The following is a 22,426-nucleotide window of genomic DNA, read 5'->3' on the forward strand; positions in this document are numbered from 1 at the left end:
TCTCCTGAAGCTGGGCACAGACCCCCCCTGCCATGTGGTCTGCTGCTGCACCAGCAGCAGACTGAAGATGGCGGCCATTTTTCCCTGCCTGTTATAGGCCAAGAGCCCATTGTGACACGTGAGAGTTCCGGAGACAATGGCCAAAGGCTCATTGTGACTGTACGTGAAGGTTCCGTGCTCAGATCCTATCTACTGCAGGCAGCGCACCTGATTGGTCCAAAGCATTACAATACTCACACAGGTGTAGATGGACAAGACAAGCATAGTCAAGATCAGCACAGACACCATTTTTCCTTTTTTTTAAATACATATAATACACCACATTTAAAATTCGGTGGTCCACAAGAGGGAGACAATGTTTCACAAAAGAATTCATGCGGTCAGAAAAGTGGTATATATGGCAGAGCTACTCATTGGATACTTCAATTTAAACAGTACTGACAGCCGGGGCCTAATTTTGTAGATGGCACAGTATATTTGCAACACTGTAACAAAGGCCTACATCTTAACACACCTGTTGCAACCAGTAAAGACACATTGATTGATTGCATATTGAATGCAATACAATGTTTGACATATATAGGTGAAAGCAAAGCCCCCAACTGGTCCCCAAATAGAGGACGTATCAGATACTACACTTGATCTTGAGCGGCGGCGACGACGACGGATGCAAAAGGCAGAGGAGAGATAACCAGAAATGGTTTGCCACTTCTGCCGCACCAAGGCCTAAAACCGACACCCATTGTGGAGAGAGAGCAAAAATTGCCAAGGGGAAGGCATTTCTAGAAGCTCTGGAGGCCTTCTCAATGACAGCTCTACTGTGTATGTGTGTGTGTTCAAGCTGTGCACAACTCGTTTTGAATCTGCATATCTCCACCTATTTTAACACACCCTCCATCCCCCTTTTGCTCTAAAGTGTGCAGTAACTGAGTGGGAAATTCAAAAAACAGACAGGCGAGCAGTTGTCTTCCCAACTCTCCTGAAGCTGGGCACAGACCCCCCCTGCCATGTGGTCTGCTGCTGCACCAGCAGCAGACTGAAGATGGCGGCCATTTTTCCCTGCCTGTTATAGGCCAAGAGCCCATTGTGACACATGAGAGTTCCGGAGACAATGGCCAAAGGCTCATTGTGACTGTACGTGAAGGTTCCGTGCTCAGATCCTATCTACTGCAGGCAGCGCACCTGATTGGTCCAAAGCATTACAATACTCACACAGGTGTAGATGGACAAGACAAGCATAGTCAAGATCAGCACAGACACCATTTTTCCTTTTTTTTAAATACATATAATACACCACATTTAAAATTCGGTGGTCCACAAGAGGGAGACAATGTTTCACAAAAGAATTCATGCGGTCAGAAAAGTGGTATATATGGCAGAGCTACTCATTGGATACTTCAATTTAAACAGTACTGACAGCCGGGGCCTAATTTTGTAGATGGCACAGTATATTTGCAACACTGTAACAAAGGCCTACATCTTAACACACCTGTTGCAACCAGTAAAGACACATTGATTGATTGCATATTGAATGCAATACAATGTTTGACATATATAGGTGAAAGCAAAGCCCCCAACTGGTCCCCAAATAGAGGACGTATCAGATACTACACTTGATCTTGAGCGGCGGCGACGACGACGGATGAGAAAGGCAGAGGAGAGATAACCAGAAATGGTTTGCCACTTCTGCCGCACCAAGGCCTAAAACCGACACCCATTGTGGAGAGAGAGCAAAAATTGCCAAGGGGAAGGCATTTCTAGAAGCTCTGGAGGCCTTCTCAATGACAGTTCTACTGTGTATGTGTGTGTGTTCAAGCTGTGCACAACTCGTTTTGAATCTGCATATCTCCACCTATTTTAACACACCCTCCATCCCCCTTTTGCTCTAAAGTGTGCAGTAACTGAGTGGGAAATTCAAAAAACAGACAGGCGAGCAGTTGTCTTCCCAACTCTCCTGAAGTTGGGCACAGACCCCCCCCTGCCATGTGGTCTGCTGCTGCACCAGCAGCAGACTGAAGATGGCGGCCATTTTTCCCTGCCTGTTATAGGCCAAGAGCCCATTGTGACACGTGAGAGTTCCGGAGACAATGGCCAAAGGCTCATTGTGACTGTACGTGAAGGTTCCGTGCTCAGATTCTATCTACTGCAGGCAGCGCACCTGATTGGTCCAAAGCATTACAATACTCACACAGGTGTAGATGGACAAGACAAGCATAGTCAAGATCAGCACAGACACCATTTTTCCTTTTTTTTAAATACATATAATACACCACATTTAAAATTCGGTGGTCCACAAGAGGGAGACAATGTTTCACAAAAGAATTCATGCGGTCAGAAAAGTGGTATATATGGCAGAGCTACTCATTGGATACTTCAATTTAAACAGTACTGACAGCCGGGGCCTAATTTTGTAGATGGCACAGTATATTTGCAACACTGTAACAAAGGCCTACATCTTAACACACCTGTTGCAACCAGTAAAGACACATTGATTGATTGCATATTGAATGCAATACAATGTTTGACATATATAGGTGAAAGCAAAGCCCCCAACTGGTCCCCAAATAGAGGACGTATCAGATACTACACTTGATCTTGAGCGGCGGCGACGACGACGGATGCGAAAGGCAGAGGAGAGATAACCAGAAATGGTTTGCCACTTCTGCCGCACCAAGGCCTAAAACCGACACCCATTGTGGAGAGAGAGCAAAAATTGCCAAGGGGAAGGCATTTCTAGAAGCTCTGGAGGCCTTCTCAATGACAGCTCTACTGTGTATGTGTGTGTGTTCAAGCTGTGCACAACTCGTTTTGAATCTGCATATCTCCACCTATTTTAACACACCCTCCATCCCCCTTTTGCTCTAAAGTGTGCAGTAACTGAGTGGGAAATTCAAAAAACAGACAGGCGAGCAGTTGTCTTCCCAACTCTCCTGAAGCTGGGCACAGACCCCCCCTGCCATGTGGTCTGCTGCTGCACCAGCAGCAGACTGAAGATGGCGGCCATTTTTCCCTGCCTGTTATAGGCCAAGAGCCCATTGTGACACGTGAGAGTTCCGGAGACAATGGCCAAAGGCTCATTGTGACTGTACGTGAAGGTTCCGTGCTCAGATCCTATCTACTGCAGGCAGCGCACCTGATTGGTCCAAAGCATTACAATACTCACACAGGTGTAGATGGACAAGACAAGCATAGTCAAGATCAGCACAGACACCATTTTTCCTTTTTTTTAAATACATATAATACACCACATTTAAAATTCGGTGGTCCACAAGAGGGAGACAATGTTTCACAAAAGAATTCATGCGGTCAGAAAAGTGGTATATATGGCAGAGCTACTCATTGGATACTTCAATTTAAACAGTACTGACAGCCGGGGCCTAATTTTGTAGATGGCACAGTATATTTGCAACACTGTAACAAAGGCCTACATCTTAACACACCTGTTGCAACCAGTAAAGACACATTGATTGATTGCATATTGAATGCAATACAATGTTTGACATATATAGGTGAAAGCAAAGCCCCCAACTGGTCCCCAAATAGAGGACGTATCAGATACTACACTTGATCTTGAGCGGCGGCGACGACGACGGATGCAAAAGGCAGAGGAGAGATAACCAGAAATGGTTTGCCACTTCTGCCGCACCAAGGCCTAAAACCGACACCCATTGTGGAGAGAGAGCAAAAATTGCCAAGGGGAAGGCATTTCTAGAAGCTCTGGAGGCCTTCTCAATGACAGCTCTACTGTGTATGTGTGTGTGTTCAAGCTGTGCACAACTCGTTTTGAATCTGCATATCTCCACCTATTTTAACACACCCTCCATCCCCCTTTTGCTCTAAAGTGTGCAGTAACTGAGTGGGAAATTCAAAAAACAGACAGGCGAGCAGTTGTCTTCCCAACTCTCCTGAAGCTGGGCACAGACCCCCCCTGCCATGTGGTCTGCTGCTGCACCAGCAGCAGACTGAAGATGGCGGCCATTTTTCACTGCCTGTTATAGGCCAAGAGCCCATTGTGACACGTGAGAGTTCCGGAGACAATGGCCAAAGGCTCATTGTGACTGTACGTGAAGGTTCCGTGCTCAGATTCTATCTACTGCAGGCAGCGCACCTGATTGGTCCAAAGCATTACAATACTCACACAGGTGTAGATGGACAAGACAAGCATAGTCAAGATCAGCACAGACACCATTTTTCCTTTTTTTTAAATACATATAATACACCACATTTAAAATTCGGTGGTCCACAAGAGGGAGACAATGTTTCACAAAAGAATTCATGCGGTCAGAAAAGTGGTATATATGGCAGAGCTACTCATTGGATACTTCAATTTAAACAGTACTGACAGCCGGGGCCTAATTTTGTAGATGGCACAGTATATTTGCAACACTGTAACAAAGGCCTACATCTTAACACACCTGTTGCAACCAGTAAAGACACATTGATTGATTGCATATTGAATGCAATACAATGTTTGACATACATAGGTGAAAGCAAAGCCCCCAACTGGTCCCCAAATAGGGGACGTATCAGATACTACACTTGATCTTGAGCGGCGGCGACGACGACGGATGCGAAAAGCAGAGGAGAGATAACCAGAAATGGTTTGCCACTTCTGCCGCACCAAGGCCTAAAACCGACACCCATTGTGGAGAGAGCAAAAATTGCCAAGGGGAAGGCATTTCTAGAAGCTCTGGAGGCCTTCTCAATGACAGTTCTACTGTGTATGTGTATGTGTTCAAGCTGTGCACAACGCGTTTTGAATCTGCATATCTCCACCTATTTTAACACACCCTCCATCCCCCTTTTGCTCTAAAGTGTGCAGTAACTGAGTGGGAAATTCAAAAAAACAGACAGGCAAGCAGTTGTCTTCTCAACTCTCCTGAAGCTGGGCACAGACCCCCCCTGCCATGTGGTCTGCTGCTGCACCAGCAGCAGACTGAAGACGGTGGCCATTTTTCACTGCCTGTTATAGGCCAAGAGCCCATTGTGACACGTGAGAGTTCCGGAGACAATGGCCAAAGGCTCATTGTGACTGCACGTGAAGGTTCCGTGCTCAGATTCTATCTACTGCAAGCAGCGCACCTGATTGGTCCAAAGCATTACAATACTCACACAGGTGTAGATGGACAAGACAAGCATAGTCAAGATCAGCACAGACACCATTTTTCCTTTTTTTTAAATACATATAATACACCACATTTAAAATTCAGTGGTCCACAAGAGGGAGACAATGTTTCACAAAAGAATTCATGCGGTCAGAAAAGTGGTATATATGGCAGAGCTACTCATTGGATACTTCAATTTAAACAGTACTGACAGCCGGGGCCTAATTTTGTAGATGGCACAGTATATTTGCAACACTGTAACAAAGGCCTACATCTTAACACACCTGTTGCAACCAGTAAAGACACATTGATTGATTGCATATTGAATGCAATACAATGTTTGACATATATAGGTGAAAGCAAAGCCCCCAACTGGTCCCCAAATAGAGGACGTATCAGATACTACACTTGATCTTGAGCGGCGGCGACGACGACGGATGCGAAAGGCAGAGGAGAGATAACCAGAAATGGTTTGCCACTTCTGCCGCACCAAGGCCTAAAACCGACACCCATTGTGGAGAGAGAGCAAAAATTGCCAAGGGGAAGGCATTTCTAGAAGCTCTGGAGGCCTTCTCAATGACAGCTCTACTGTGTATGTGTGTGTGTTCAAGCTGTGCACAACTCGTTTTGAATCTGCATATCTCCACCTATTTTAACACACCCTCCATCCCCCTTTTGCTCTAAAGTGTGCAGTAACTGAGTGGGAAATTCAAAAAACAGACAGGCGAGCAGTTGTCTTCCCAACTCTCCTGAAGCTGGGCACAGACCCCCCCTGCCATGTGGTCTGCTGCTGCACCAGCAGCAGACTGAAGATGGCGGCCATTTTTCCCTGCCTGTTATAGGCCAAGAGCCCATTGTGACACATGAGAGTTCCGGAGACAATGGCCAAAGGCTCATTGTGACTGTACGTGAAGGTTCCGTGCTCAGATTCTATCTACTGCAGGCAGCGCACCTGATTGGTCCAAAGCATTACAATACTCACACAGGTGTAGATGGACAAGACAAGCATAGTCAAGATCAGCACAGACACCATTTTTCCTTTTTTTTAAATACATATAATACACCACATTTAAAATTCGGTGGTCCACAAGAGGGAGACAATGTTTCACAAAAGAATTCATGCGGTCAGAAAAGTGGTATATATGGCAGAGCTACTCATTGGATACTTCAATTTAAACAGTACTGACAGCCGGGGCCTAATTTTGTAGATGGCACAGTATATTTGCAACACTGTAACAAAGGCCTACATCTTAACACACCTGTTGCAACCAGTAAAGACACATTGATTGATTGCATATTGAATGCAATACAATGTTTGACATATATAGGTGAAAGCAAAGCCCCCAACTGGTCCCCAAATAGAGGACGTATCAAATACTACACTTGATCTTGAGCGGCGGCGACGACGACGGATGAGAAAGGCAGAGGAGAGATAACCAGAAATGGTTTGCCACTTCTGCCGCACCAAGGCCTAAAACCGACACCCATTGTGGAGAGAGAGCAAAAATTGCCAAGGGGAAGGCATTTCTAGAAGCTCTGGAGGCCTTCTCAATGACAGTTCTACTGTGTATGTGTGTGTGTTCAAGCTGTGCACAACTCGTTTTGAATCTGCATATCTCCACCTATTTTAACACACCCTCCATCCCCCTTTTGCTCTAAAGTGTGCAGTAACTGAGTGGGAAATTCAAAAAACAGACAGGCGAGCAGTTGTCTTCCCAACTCTCCTGAAGTTGGGCACAGACCCCCCCCTGCCATGTGGTCTGCTGCTGCACCAGCAGCAGACTGAAGATGGCGGCCATTTTTCCCTGCCTGTTATAGGCCAAGAGCCCATTGTGACACGTGAGAGTTCCGGAGACAATGGCCAAAGGCTCATTGTGACTGTACGTGAAGGTTCCGTGCTCAGATTCTATCTACTGCAGGCAGCGCACCTGATTGGTCCAAAGCATTACAATACTCACACAGGTGTAGATGGACAAGACAAGCATAGTCAAGATCAGCACAGACACCATTTTTCCTTTTTTTTAAATACATATAATACACCACATTTAAAATTCGGTGGTCCACAAGAGGGAGACAATGTATCACAAAAGAATTCATGCGGTCAGAAAAGTGGTATATATGGCAGAGCTACTCATTGGATACTTCAATTTAAACAGTACTGACAGCCGGGGCCTAATTTTGTAGATGGCACAGTATATTTGCAACACTGTAACAAAGGCCTACATCTTAACACACCTGTTGCAACCAGTAAAGACACATTGATTGATTGCATATTGAATGCAATACAATGTTTGACATATATAGGTGAAAGCAAAGCCCCCAACTGGTCCCCAAATAGAGGACGTATCAGATACTACACTTGATCTTGAGCGGCGGTGACGACGACGGATGCGAAAGGCAGAGGAGAGATAACCAGAAATGGTTTGCCACTTCTGCCGCACCAAGGCCTAAAACCGACACCCATTGTGGAGAGAGAGCAAAAATTGCCAAGGGGAAGGCATTTCTAGAAGCTCTGGAGGCCTTCTCAATGACAGCTCTACTGTGTATGTGTGTGTGTTCAAGCTGTGCACAACTCGTTTTGAATCTGCATATCTCCACCTATTTTAACACACCCTCCATCCCCCTTTTGCTCTAAAGTGTGCAGTAACTGAGTGGGAAATTCAAAAAACAGACAGGCGAGCAGTTGTCTTCCCAACTCTCCTGAAGCTGGGCACAGACCCCCCCTGCCATGTGGTCTGCTGCTGCACCAGCAGCAGACTGAAGATGGCGGCCATTTTTCCCTGCCTGTTATAGGCCAAGAGCCCATTGTGACACGTGAGAGTTCCGGAGACAATGGCCAAAGGCTCATTGTGACTGTACGTGAAGGTTCCGTGCTCAGATCCTATCTACTGCAGGCAGCGCACCTGATTGGTCCAAAGCATTACAATACTCACACAGGTGTAGATGGACAAGACAAGCATAGTCAAGATCAGCACAGACACCATTTTTCCTTTTTTTTAAATACATATAATACACCACATTTAAAATTCGGTGGTCCACAAGAGGGAGACAATGTTTCACAAAAGAATTCATGCGGTCAGAAAAGTGGTATATATGGCAGAGCTACTCATTGGATACTTCAATTTAAACAGTACTGACAGCCGGGGCCTAATTTTGTAGATGGCACAGTATATTTGCAACACTGTAACAAAGGCCTACATCTTAACACACCTGTTGCAACCAGTAAAGACACATTGATTGATTGCATATTGAATGCAATACAATGTTTGACATATATAGGTGAAAGCAAAGCCCCCAACTGGTCCCCAAATAGAGGACGTATCAGATACTACACTTGATCTTGAGCGGCGGCGACGACGACGGATGCAAAAGGCAGAGGAGAGATAACCAGAAATGGTTTGCCACTTCTGCCGCACCAAGGCCTAAAACCGACACCCATTGTGGAGAGAGAGCAAAAATTGCCAAGGGGAAGGCATTTCTAGAAGCTCTGGAGGCCTTCTCAATGACAGCTCTACTGTGTATGTGTGTGTGTTCAAGCTGTGCACAACTCGTTTTGAATCTGCATATCTCCACCTATTTTAACACACCCTCCATCCCCCTTTTGCTCTAAAGTGTGCAGTAACTGAGTGGGAAATTCAAAAAACAGACAGGCGAGCAGTTGTCTTCCCAACTCTCCTGAAGCTGGGCACAGACCCCCCCTGCCATGTGGTCTGCTGCTGCACCAGCAGCAGACTGAAGATGGCGGCCATTTTTCACTGCCTGTTATAGGCCAAGAGCCCATTGTGACACGTGAGAGTTCCGGAGACAATGGCCAAAGGCTCATTGTGACTGTACGTGAAGGTTCCGTGCTCAGATTCTATCTACTGCAGGCAGCGCACCTGATTGGTCCAAAGCATTACAATACTCACACAGGTGTAGATGGACAAGACAAGCATAGTCAAGATCAGCACAGACACCATTTTTCCTTTTTTTTAAATACATATAATACACCACATTTAAAATTCGGTGGTCCACAAGAGGGAGACAATGTTTCACAAAAGAATTCATGCGGTCAGAAAAGTGGTATATATGGCAGAGCTACTCATTGGATACTTCAATTTAAACAGTACTGACAGCCGGGGCCTAATTTTGTAGATGGCACAGTATATTTGCAACACTGTAACAAAGGCCTACATCTTAACACACCTGTTGCAACCAGTAAAGACACATTGATTGATTGCATATTGAATGCAATACAATGTTTGACATATATAGGTGAAAGCAAAGCCCCCAACTGGTCCCCAAATAGAGGACGTATCAGATACTACACTTGATCTTGAGCGGCGGCGACGACGACGGATGAGAAAGGCAGAGGAGAGATAACCAGAAATGGTTTGCCACTTCTGCCGCACCAAGGCCTAAAACCGACACCCATTGTGGAGAGAGAGCAAAAATTGCCAAGGGGAAGGCATTTCTAGAAGCTCTGGAGGCCTTCTCAATGACAGTTCTACTGTGTATGTGTGTGTGTTCAAGCTGTGCACAACTCGTTTTGAATCTGCATATCTCCACCTATTTTAACACACCCTCCATCCCCCTTTTGCTCTAAAGTGTGCAGTAACTGAGTGGGAAATTCAAAAAACAGACAGGCGAGCAGTTGTCTTCCCAACTCTCCTGAAGTTGGGCACAGACCCCCCCCTGCCATGTGGTCTGCTGCTGCACCAGCAGCAGACTGAAGATGGCGGCCATTTTTCCCTGCCTGTTATAGGCCAAGAGCCCATTGTGACACGTGAGAGTTCCGGAGACAATGGCCAAAGGCTCATTGTGACTGTACGTGAAGGTTCCGTGCTCAGATTCTATCTACTGCAGGCAGCGCACCTGATTGGTCCAAAGCATTACAATACTCACACAGGTGTAGATGGACAAGACAAGCATAGTCAAGATCAGCACAGACACCATTTTTCCTTTTTTTTAAATACATATAATACACCACATTTAAAATTCGGTGGTCCACAAGAGGGAGACAATGTTTCACAAAAGAATTCATGCGGTCAGAAAAGTGGTATATATGGCAGAGCTACTCATTGGATACTTCAATTTAAACAGTACTGACAGCCGGGGCCTAATTTTGTAGATGGCACAGTATATTTGCAACACTGTAACAAAGGCCTACATCTTAACACACCTGTTGCAACCAGTAAAGACACATTGATTGATTGCATATTGAATGCAATACAATGTTTGACATATATAGGTGAAAGCAAAGCCCCCAACTGGTCCCCAAATAGAGGACGTATCAGATACTACACTTGATCTTGAGCGGCGGCGACGACGACGGATGCGAAAGGCAGAGGAGAGATAACCAGAAATGGTTTGCCACTTCTGCCGCACCAAGGCCTAAAACCGACACCCATTGTGGAGAGAGAGCAAAAATTGCCAAGGGGAAGGCATTTCTAGAAGCTCTGGAGGCCTTCTCAATGACAGCTCTACTGTGTATGTGTGTGTGTTCAAGCTGTGCACAACTCGTTTTGAATCTGCATATCTCCACCTATTTTAACACACCCTCCATCCCCCTTTTGCTCTAAAGTGTGCAGTAACTGAGTGGGAAATTCAAAAAACAGACAGGCGAGCAGTTGTCTTCCCAACTCTCCTGAAGCTGGGCACAGACCCCCCCTGCCATGTGGTCTGCTGCTGCACCAGCAGCAGACTGAAGATGGCGGCCATTTTTCCCTGCCTGTTATAGGCCAAGAGCCCATTGTGACACGTGAGAGTTCCGGAGACAATGGCCAAAGGCTCATTGTGACTGTACGTGAAGGTTCCGTGCTCAGATCCTATCTACTGCAGGCAGCGCACCTGATTGGTCCAAAGCATTACAATACTCACACAGGTGTAGATGGACAAGACAAGCATAGTCAAGATCAGCACAGACACCATTTTTCCTTTTTTTTAAATACATATAATACACCACATTTAAAATTCGGTGGTCCACAAGAGGGAGACAATGTTTCACAAAAGAATTCATGCGGTCAGAAAAGTGGTATATATGGCAGAGCTACTCATTGGATACTTCAATTTAAACAGTACTGACAGCCGGGGCCTAATTTTGTAGATGGCACAGTATATTTGCAACACTGTAACAAAGGCCTACATCTTAACACACCTGTTGCAACCAGTAAAGACACATTGATTGATTGCATATTGAATGCAATACAATGTTTGACATATATAGGTGAAAGCAAAGCCCCCAACTGGTCCCCAAATAGAGGACGTATCAGATACTACACTTGATCTTGAGCGGCGGCGACGACGACGGATGCAAAAGGCAGAGGAGAGATAACCAGAAATGGTTTGCCACTTCTGCCGCACCAAGGCCTAAAACCGACACCCATTGTGGAGAGAGAGCAAAAATTGCCAAGGGGAAGGCATTTCTAGAAGCTCTGGAGGCCTTCTCAATGACAGCTCTACTGTGTATGTGTGTGTGTTCAAGCTGTGCACAACTCGTTTTGAATCTGCATATCTCCACCTATTTTAACACACCCTCCATCCCCCTTTTGCTCTAAAGTGTGCAGTAACTGAGTGGGAAATTCAAAAAACAGACAGGCGAGCAGTTGTCTTCCCAACTCTCCTGAAGCTGGGCACAGACCCCCCCTGCCATGTGGTCTGCTGCTGCACCAGCAGCAGACTGAAGATGGCGGCCATTTTTCACTGCCTGTTATAGGCCAAGAGCCCATTGTGACACGTGAGAGTTCCGGAGACAATGGCCAAAGGCTCATTGTGACTGTACGTGAAGGTTCCGTGCTCAGATTCTATCTACTGCAGGCAGCGCACCTGATTGGTCCAAAGCATTACAATACTCACACAGGTGTAGATGGACAAGACAAGCATAGTCAAGATCAGCACAGACACCATTTTTCCTTTTTTTTAAATACATATAATACACCACATTTAAAATTCGGTGGTCCACAAGAGGGAGACAATGTTTCACAAAAGAATTCATGCGGTCAGAAAAGTGGTATATATGGCAGAGCTACTCATTGGATACTTCAATTTAAACAGTACTGACAGCCGGGGCCTAATTTTGTAGATGGCACAGTATATTTGCAACACTGTAACAAAGGCCTACATCTTAACACACCTGTTGCAACCAGTAAAGACACATTGATTGATTGCATATTGAATGCAATACAATGTTTGACATATATAGGTGAAAGCAAAGCCCCCAACTGGTCCCCAAATAGAGGACGTATCAGATACTACACTTGATCTTGAGCGGCGGCGACGACGACGGATGCGAAAGGCAGAGGAGAGATAACCAGAAATGGTTTGCCACTTCTGCCGCACCAAGGCCTAAAACCGACACCCATTGTGGAGAGAGAGCAAAAATTGCCAAGGGGAAGGCATTTCTAGAAGCTCTGGAGGCCTTCTCAATGACAGCTCTACTGTGTATGTGTGTGTGTTCAAGCTGTGCACAACTCGTTTTGAATCTGCATATCTCCACCTATTTTAACACACCCTCCATCCCCCTTTTGCTCTAAAGTGTGCAGTAACTGAGTGGGAAATTCAAAAAACAGACAGGCGAGCAGTTGTCTTCCCAACTCTCCTGAAGCTGGGCACAGACCCCCCCTGCCATGTGGTCTGCTGCTGCACCAGCAGCAGACTGAAGATGGCGGCCATTTTTCACTGCCTGTTATAGGCCAAGAGCCCATTGTGACACGTGAGAGTTCCGGAGACAATGGCCAAAGGCTCATTGTGACTGTACGTGAAGGTTCCGTGCTCAGATTCTATCTACTGCAGGCAGCGCACCTGATTGGTCCAAAGCATTACAATACTCACACAGGTGTAGATGGACAAGACAAGCATAGTCAAGATCAGCACAGACACCATTTTTCCTTTTTTTTAAATACATATAATACACCACATTTAAAATTCGGTGGTCCACAAGAGGGAGACAATGTTTCACAAAAGAATTCATGCGGTCAGAAAAGTGGTATATATGGCAGAGCTACTCATTGGATACTTCAATTTAAACAGTACTGACAGCCGGGGCCTAATTTTGTAGATGGCACAGTATATTTGCAACACTGTAACAAAGGCCTAATACAGGCCTACATCTTAACACACCTGTTGCAACCAGTAAAGACACATTGATTGATTGCATATTGAATGCAATACAATGTTTGACATACATAGGTGAAAGCAAAGCCCCCAACTGGTCCCCAAATAGGGGACGTATCAGATACTACACTTGATCTTGAGCGGCGGCGACAACGACGGATGCGAAAAGCAGAGGAGAGATAACCAGAAATGGTTTGCCACTTCTGCCGCACCAAGGCCTAAAACCGACACCCATTGTGGAGAGAGCAAAAATTGCCAAGGGGAAGGCATTTCTAGAAGCTCTGGAGGCCTTCTCAATGACAGTTCTACTGTGTATGTGTATGTGTTCAAGCTGTGCACAACGCGTTTTGAATCTGCATATCTCCACCTATTTTAACACACCCTCCATCCCCCTTTTGCTCTAAAGTGTGCAGTAACTGAGTGGGAAATTCAAAAAAACAGACAGGCAAGCAGTTGTCTTCTCAACTCTCCTGAAGCTGGGCACAGACCCCCCCTGCCATGTGGTCTGCTGCTGCACCAGCAGCAGACTGAAGACGGCGGCCATTTTTCACTGCCTGTTATAGGCCAAGAGCCCATTGTGACACGTGAGAGTTCCGGAGACAATGGCCAAAGGCTCATTGTGACTGCACGTGAAGGTTCCGTGCTCAGATTCTATCTACTGCAAGCAGCGCACCTGATTGGTCCAAAGCATTACAATACTCACACAGGTGTAGATGGACAAGACAAGCATAGTCAAGATCAGCACAGACACCATTTTTCCTTTTTTTTAAATACATATAATACACCACATTTAAAATTCAGTGGTCCACAAGAGGGAGACAATGTTTCACAAAAGAATTCATGCGGTCAGAAAAGTGGTATATATGGCAGAGCTACTCATTGGATACTTCAATTTAAACAGTACTGACAGCCGGGGCCTAATTTTGTAGATGGCACAGTATATTTGCAACACTGTAACAAAGGCCTACATCTTAACACACCTGTTGCAACCAGTAAAGACACATTGATTGATTGCATATTGAATGCAATACAATGTTTGACATATATAGGTGAAAGCAAAGCCCCCAACTGGTCCCCAAATAGAGGACGTATCAGATACTACACTTGATCTTGAGCGGCGGCGACGACGACGGATGCGAAAAGCAGAGGAGAGATAACCAGAAATGGTTTGCCACTTCTGCCGCACCAAGGCCTAAAACCGACACCCATTGTGGAGAGAGCAAAAATTGCCAAGGGGAAGGCATTTCTAGAAGCTCTGGAGGCCTTCTCAATGACAGTTCTACTGTGTATGTGTATGTGTTCAAGCTGTGCACAACGCGTTTTGAATCTGCATATCTCCACCTATTTTAACACACCCTCCATCCCCCTTTTGCTCTAAAGTGTGCAGTAACTGAGTGGGAAATTCAAAAAAACAGACAGGCAAGCAGTTGTCTTCTCAACTCTCCTGAAGCTGGGCACAGACCCCCCCTGCCATGTGGTCTGCTGCTGCACCAGCAGCAGACTGAAGACGGCGGCCATTTTTCACTGCCTGTTATAGGCCAAGAGCCCATTGTGACACGTGAGAGTTCCGGAGACAATGGCCAAAGGCTCATTGTGACTGCACGTGAAGGTTCCGTGCTCAGATTCTATCTACTGCAAGCAGCGCACCTGATTGGTCCAAAGCATTACAATACTCACACAGGTGTAGATGGACAAGACAAGCATAGTCAAGATCAGCACAGACACCATTTTTCCTTTTTTTTTAATACATATAATACACCACATTTAAAATTCAGTGGTCCACAAGAGGGAGACAATGTTTCACAAAAGAATTCATGCGGTCAGAAAAGTGGTATATATGGCAGAGCTACTCATTGGATACTTCAATTTAAACAGTACTGACAGCCGGGGCCTAATTTTGTAGATGGCACAGTATATTTGCAACACTGTAACAAAGGCCTACATCTTAACACACCTGTTGCAACCAGTAAAGACACATTGATTGATTGCATATTGAATGCAATACAATGTTTGACATATATAGGTGAAAGCAAAGCCCCCAACTGGTCCCCAAATAGAGGACGTATCAGATACTACACTTGATCTTGAGCGGCGGCGACGACGACGGATGCGAAAGGCAGAGGAGAGATAACCAGAAATGGTTTGCCACTTCTGCCGCACCAAGGCCTAAAACCGACACCCATTGTGGAGAGAGAGCAAAAATTGCCAAGGGGAAGGCATTTCTAGAAGCTCTGGAGGCCTTCTCAATGACAGTTCTACTGTGTATGTGTGTGTGTTCAAGCTGTGCACAACTCGTTTTGAATCTGCATATCTCCACCTATTTTAACACACCCTCCATCCCCCTTTTGCTCTAAAGTGTGCAGTAACTGAGTGGGAAATTCAAAAAACAGACAGGCGAGCAGTTGTCTTCCCAACTCTCCTGAAGCTGGGCACAGACCCCCCCTGCCATGTGGTCTGCTGCTGCACCAGCAGCAGACTGAAGACGGCGGCCATTTTTCACTGCCTGTTATAGGCCAAGAGCCCATTGTGACACGTGAGAGTTCCGGAGACAATGGCCAAAGGCTCATTGTGACTGCACGTGAAGGTTCCGTGCTCAGATTCTATCTACTGCAAGCAGCGCACCTGATTGGTCCAAAGCATTACAATACTCACACAGGTGTAGATGGACAAGACAAGCATAGTCAAGATCAGCACAGACACCATTTTTCCTTTTTTTTAAATACATATAATACACCACATTTAAAATTCAGTGGTCCACAAGAGGGAGACAATGTTTCTCAAAAGAATTCATGCGGTCAGAAAAGTGGTATATATGGCAGAGCTACTCATTGGATACTTCAATTTAAACAGTACTGACAGCCGGGGCCTAATTTTGTAGATGGCACAGTATATTTGCAACACTGTAACAAAGGCCTACATCTTAACACACCTGTTGCAACCAGTAAAGACACATTGATTGATTGCATATTGAATGCAATACAATGTTTGACATATATAGGTGAAAGCAAAGCCCCCAACTGGTCCCCAAATAGAGGACGTATCAGATACTACACTTGATCTTGAGCGGCGGCGACGACGACGGATGCGAAAGGCAGAGGAGAGATAACCAGAAATGGTTTGCCACTTCTGCCGCACCAAGGCCTAAAACCGACACCCATTGTGGAGAGAGAGCAAAAATTGCCAAGGGGAAGGCATTTCTAGAAGCTCTGGAGGCCTTCTCAATGACAGTTCTACTGTGTATGTGTGTGTGTTCAAGCTGTGCACAACTCGTTTTGAATCTGCATATCTCCACCTATTTTAACACACCCTCCATCCCCCTTTTGCTCTAAAGTGTGCAGTAACTGAGTGGGAAATTCAAAAAACAGACAGGCGAGCAGTTGTCTTCCCAACTCTCCTGAAGCTGGGCACAGATCCCCCCTGCCATGTGGTCTGCTGCTGCACCAGCAGCAGACTGAAGATGGCGGCCATTTTTCCCTGCCTGTTATAGGCCAAGAGCCCATTGTGACACGTGAGAGTTCCGGAGACAATGGCCAAAGGCTCATTGTGACTGTACGTGAAGGTTCCGTGCTCAGATTCTATCTACTGCAGGCAGCGCACCTGATTGGTCCAAAGCATTACAATACTCACACAGGTGTAGATGGACAAGACAAGCATAGTCAAGATCAGCACAGACACCATTTTTCCTTTTTTTTAAATACATATAATACACCACATTTAAAATTCAGTGGTCCACAAGAGGGAGACAATGTTTCTCAAAAGAATTCATGCGGTCAGAAAAGTGGTATATATGGCAGAGCTACTCATTGGATACTTCAATTTAAACAGTACTGACAGCCGGGGCCTAATTTTGTAGATGGCACAGTATATTTGCAACACTGTAACAAAGGCGTACATCTTAACACACCTGTTGCAACCAGTAAAGACACATTGATTGATTGCATATTGAATGCAATACAATGTTTGACATATATAGGTGAAAGCAAAGCCCCCAACTGGTCCCCAAATAGAGGACGTATCAGATACTACACTTGATCTTGAGCGGCGGCGACGACGACGGATGCGAAAGGCAGAGGAGAGATAACCAGAAATGGTTTGCCACTTCTGCCGCACCAAGGCCTAAAACCGACACCCATTGTGGAGAGAGAGCAAAAATTGCCAAGGGGAAGGCATTTCTAGAAGCTCTGGAGGCCTTCTCAATGACAGCTCTACTGTGTATGTGTGTGTGTTCAAGCTGTGCACAACTCGTTTTGAATCTGCATATCTCCACCTATTTTAACACACCCTCCATCCCCCTTTTGCTCTAAAGTGTGCAGTAACTGAGTGGGAAATTCAAAAAACAGACAGGCGAGCAGTTGTCTTCCCAACTCTCCTGAAGCTGGGCACAGACCCCCCCTGCCATGTGGTCTGCTGCTGCACCAGCAGCAGACTGAAGATGGCGGCCATTTTTCCCTGCCTGTTATAGGCCAAGAGCCCATTGTGACACGTGAGAGTTCCGGAGACAATGGCCAAAGGCTCATTGTGACTGTACGTGAAGGTTCCGTGCTCAGATTCTATCTACTGCAGGCAGCGCACCTGATTGGTCCAAAGCATTACAATACTCACACAGGTGTAGATGGACAAGACAAGCATAGTCAAGATCAGCACAGACACCATTTTTCCTTTTTTTTAAATACATATAATACACCACATTTAAAATTCGGTGGTCCACAAGAGGGAGACAATGTTTCACAAAAGAATTCATGCGGTCAGAAAAGTGGTATATATGGCAGAGCTACTCATTGGATACTTCAATTTAAACAGTACTGACAGCCGGGGCCTAATTTTGTAGATGGCACAGTATATTTGCAACACTGTAACAAAGGCCTACATCTTAACACACCTGTTGCAACCAGTAAAGACACATTGATTGATTGCATATTGAATGCAATACAATGTTTGACATACATAGGTGAAAGCAAAGCCCCCAACTGGTCCCCAAATAGGGGACGTATCAGATACTACACTTGATCTTGAGCGGCGGCGACGACGACGGATGCGAAAAGCAGAGGAGAGATAACCAGAAATGGTTTGCCACTTCTGCCGCACCAAGGCCTAAAACCGACACCCATTGTGGAGAGAGCAAAAATTGCCAAGGGGAAGGCATTTCTAGAAGCTCTGGAGGCCTTCTCAATGACAGTTCTACTGTGTATGTGTATGTGTTCAAGCTGTGCACAACGCGTTTTGAATCTGCATATCTCCACCTATTTTAACACACCCTCCATCCCCCTTTTGCTCTAAAGTGTGCAGTAACTGAGTGGGAAATTCAAAAAAACAGACAGGCAAGCAGTTGTCTTCTCAACTCTCCTGAAGCTGGGCACAGACCCCCCCTGCCATGTGGTCTGCTGCTGCACCAGCAGCAGACTGAAGACGGCGGCCATTTTTCACTGCCTGTTATAGGCCAAGAGCCCATTGTGACACGTGAGAGTTCCGGAGACAATGGCCAAAGGCTCATTGTGACTGCACGTGAAGGTTCCGTGCTCAGATTCTATCTACTGCAAGCAGCGCACCTGATTGGTCCAAAGCATTACAATACTCACACAGGTGTAGATGGACAAGACAAGCATAGTCAAGATCAGCACAGACACCATTTTTCCTTTTTTTTTAATACATATAATACACCACATTTAAAATTCAGTGGTCCACAAGAGGGAGACAATGTTTCACAAAAGAATTCATGCGGTCAGAAAAGTGGTATATATGGCAGAGCTACTCATTGGATACTTCAATTTAAACAGTACTGACAGCCGGGGCCTAATTTTGTAGATGGCACAGTATATTTGCAACACTGTAACAAAGGCCTACATCTTAACACACCTGTTGCAACCAGTAAAGACACATTGATTGATTGCATATTGAATGCAATACAATGTTTGACATATATAGGTGAAAGCAAAGCCCCCAACTGGTCCCCAAATAGAGGACGTATCAGATACTACACTTGATCTTGAGCGGCGGCGACGACGACGGATGCGAAAGGCAGAGGAGAGATAACCAGAAATGGTTTGCCACTTCTGCCGCACCAAGGCCTAAAACCGACACCCATTGTGGAGAGAGAGCAAAAATTGCCAAGGGGAAGGCATTTCTAGAAGCTCTGGAGGCCTTCTCAATGACAGTTCTACTGTGTATGTGTGTGTGTTCAAGCTGTGCACAACTCGTTTTGAATCTGCATATCTCCACCTATTTTAACACACCCTCCATCCCCCTTTTGCTCTAAAGTGTGCAGTAACTGAGTGGGAAATTCAAAAAACAGACAGGCGAGCAGTTGTCTTCCCAACTCTCCTGAAGCTGGGCACAGACCCCCCCTGCCATGTGGTCTGCTGCTGCACCAGCAGCAGACTGAAGACGGCGGCCATTTTTCACTGCCTGTTATAGGCCAAGAGCCCATTGTGACACGTGAGAGTTCCGGAGACAATGGCCAAAGGCTCATTGTGACTGCACGTGAAGGTTCCGTGCTCAGATTCTATCTACTGCAAGCAGCGCACCTGATTGGTCCAAAGCATTACAATACTCACACAGGTGTAGATGGACAAGACAAGCATAGTCAAGATCAGCACAGACACCATTTTTCCTTTTTTTTAAATACATATAATACACCACATTTAAAATTCAGTGGTCCACAAGAGGGAGACAATGTTTCTCAAAAGAATTCATGCGGTCAGAAAAGTGGTATATATGGCAGAGCTACTCATTGGATACTTCAATTTAAACAGTACTGACAGCCGGGGCCTAATTTTGTAGATGGCACAGTATATTTGCAACACTGTAACAAAGGCCTACATCTTAACACACCTGTTGCAACCAGTAAAGACACATTGATTGATTGCATATTGAATGCAATACAATGTTTGACATATATAGGTGAAAGCAAAGCCCCCAACTGGTCCCCAAATAGAGGACGTATCAGATACTACACTTGATCTTGAGCGGCGGCGACGACGACGGATGCGAAAGGCAGAGGAGAGATAACCAGAAATGGTTTGCCACTTCTGCCGCACCAAGGCCTAAAACCGACACCCATTGTGGAGAGAGAGCAAAAATTGCCAAGGGGAAGGCATTTCTAGAAGCTCTGGAGGCCTTCTCAATGACAGTTCTACTGTGTATGTGTGTGTGTTCAAGCTGTGCACAACTCGTTTTGAATCTGCATATCTCCACCTATTTTAACACACCCTCCATCCCCCTTTTGCTCTAAAGTGTGCAGTAACTGAGTGGGAAATTCAAAAAACAGACAGGCGAGCAGTTGTCTTCCCAACTCTCCTGAAGCTGGGCACAGATCCCCCCTGCCATGTGGTCTGCTGCTGCACCAGCAGCAGACTGAAGATGGCGGCCATTTTTCCCTGCCTGTTATAGGCCAAGAGCCCATTGTGACACGTGAGAGTTCCGGAGACAATGGCCAAAGGCTCATTGTGACTGTACGTGAAGGTTCCGTGCTCAGATTCTATCTACTGCAGGCAGCGCACCTGATTGGTCCAAAGCATTACAATACTCACACAGGTGTAGATGGACAAGACAAGCATAGTCAAGATCAGCACAGACACCATTTTTCCTTTTTTTTAAATACATATAATACACCACATTTAAAATTCAGTGGTCCACAAGAGGGAGACAATGTTTCTCAAAAGAATTCATGCGGTCAGAAAAGTGGTATATATGGCAGAGCTACTCATTGGATACTTCAATTTAAACAGTACTGACAGCCGGGGCCTAATTTTGTAGATGGCACAGTATATTTGCAACACTGTAACAAAGGCGTACATCTTAACACACCTGTTGCAACCAGTAAAGACACATTGATTGATTGCATATTGAATGCAATACAATGTTTGACATATATAGGTGAAAGCAAAGCCCCCAACTGGTCCCCAAATAGAGGACGTATCAGATACTACACTTGATCTTGAGCGGCGGCGACGACGACGGATGCGAAAGGCAGAGGAGAGATAACCAGAAATGGTTTGCCACTTCTGCCGCACCAAGGCCTAAAACCGACACCCATTGTGGAGAGAGAGCAAAAATTGCCAAGGGGAAGGCATTTCTAGAAGCTCTGGAGGCCTTCTCAATGACAGCTCTACTGTGTATGTGTGTGTGTTCAAGCTGTGCACAACTCGTTTTGAATCTGCATATCTCCACCTATTTTAACACACCCTCCATCCCCCTTTTGCTCTAAAGTGTGCAGTAACTGAGTGGGAAATTCAAAAAACAGACAGGCGAGCAGTTGTCTTCCCAACTCTCCTGAAGCTGGGCACAGACCCCCCCTGCCATGTGGTCTGCTGCTGCACCAGCAGCAGACTGAAGATGGCGGCCATTTTTCCCTGCCTGTTATAGGCCAAGAGCCCATTGTGACACGTGAGAGTTCCGGAGACAATGGCCAAAGGCTCATTGTGACTGTACGTGAAGGTTCCGTGCTCAGATTCTATCTACTGCAGGCAGCGCACCTGATTGGTCCAAAGCATTACAATACTCACACAGGTGTAGATGGACAAGACAAGCATAGTCAAGATCAGCACAGACACCATTTTTCCTTTTTTTTAAATACATATAATACACCACATTTAAAATTCGGTGGTCCACAAGAGGGAGACAATGTTTCACAAAAGAATTCATGCGGTCAGAAAAGTGGTATATATGGCAGAGCTACTCATTGGATACTTCAATTTAAACAGTACTGACAGCCGGGGCCTAATTTTGTAGATGGCACAGTATATTTGCAACACTGTAACAAAGGCCTACATCTTAACACACCTGTTGCAACCAGTAAAGACACATTGATTGATTGCATATTGAATGCAATACAATGTTTGACATACATAGGTGAAAGCAAAGCCCCCAACTGGTCCCCAAATAGGGGACGTATCAGATACTACACTTGATCTTGAGCGGCGGCGACGACGACGGATGCGAAAAGCAGAGGAGAGATAACCAGAAATGGTTTGCCACTTCTGCCGCACCAAGGCCTAAAACCGACACCCATTGTGGAGAGAGCAAAAATTGCCAAGGGGAAGGCATTTCTAGAAGCTCTGGAGGCCTTCTCAATGACAGTTCTACTGTGTATGTGTATGTGTTCAAGCTGTGCACAACGCGTTTTGAATCTGCATATCTCCACCTATTTTAACACACCCTCCATCCCCCTTTTGCTCTAAAGTGTGCAGTAACTGAGTGGGAAATTCAAAAAAACAGACAGGCAAGCAGTTGTC

Source organism: Ranitomeya variabilis, chromosome 4 (assembly GCF_051348905.1).
Source record: "Ranitomeya variabilis isolate aRanVar5 chromosome 4, aRanVar5.hap1, whole genome shotgun sequence".
Lineage (NCBI taxonomy): Eukaryota > Metazoa > Chordata > Amphibia > Anura > Dendrobatidae > Ranitomeya > Ranitomeya variabilis.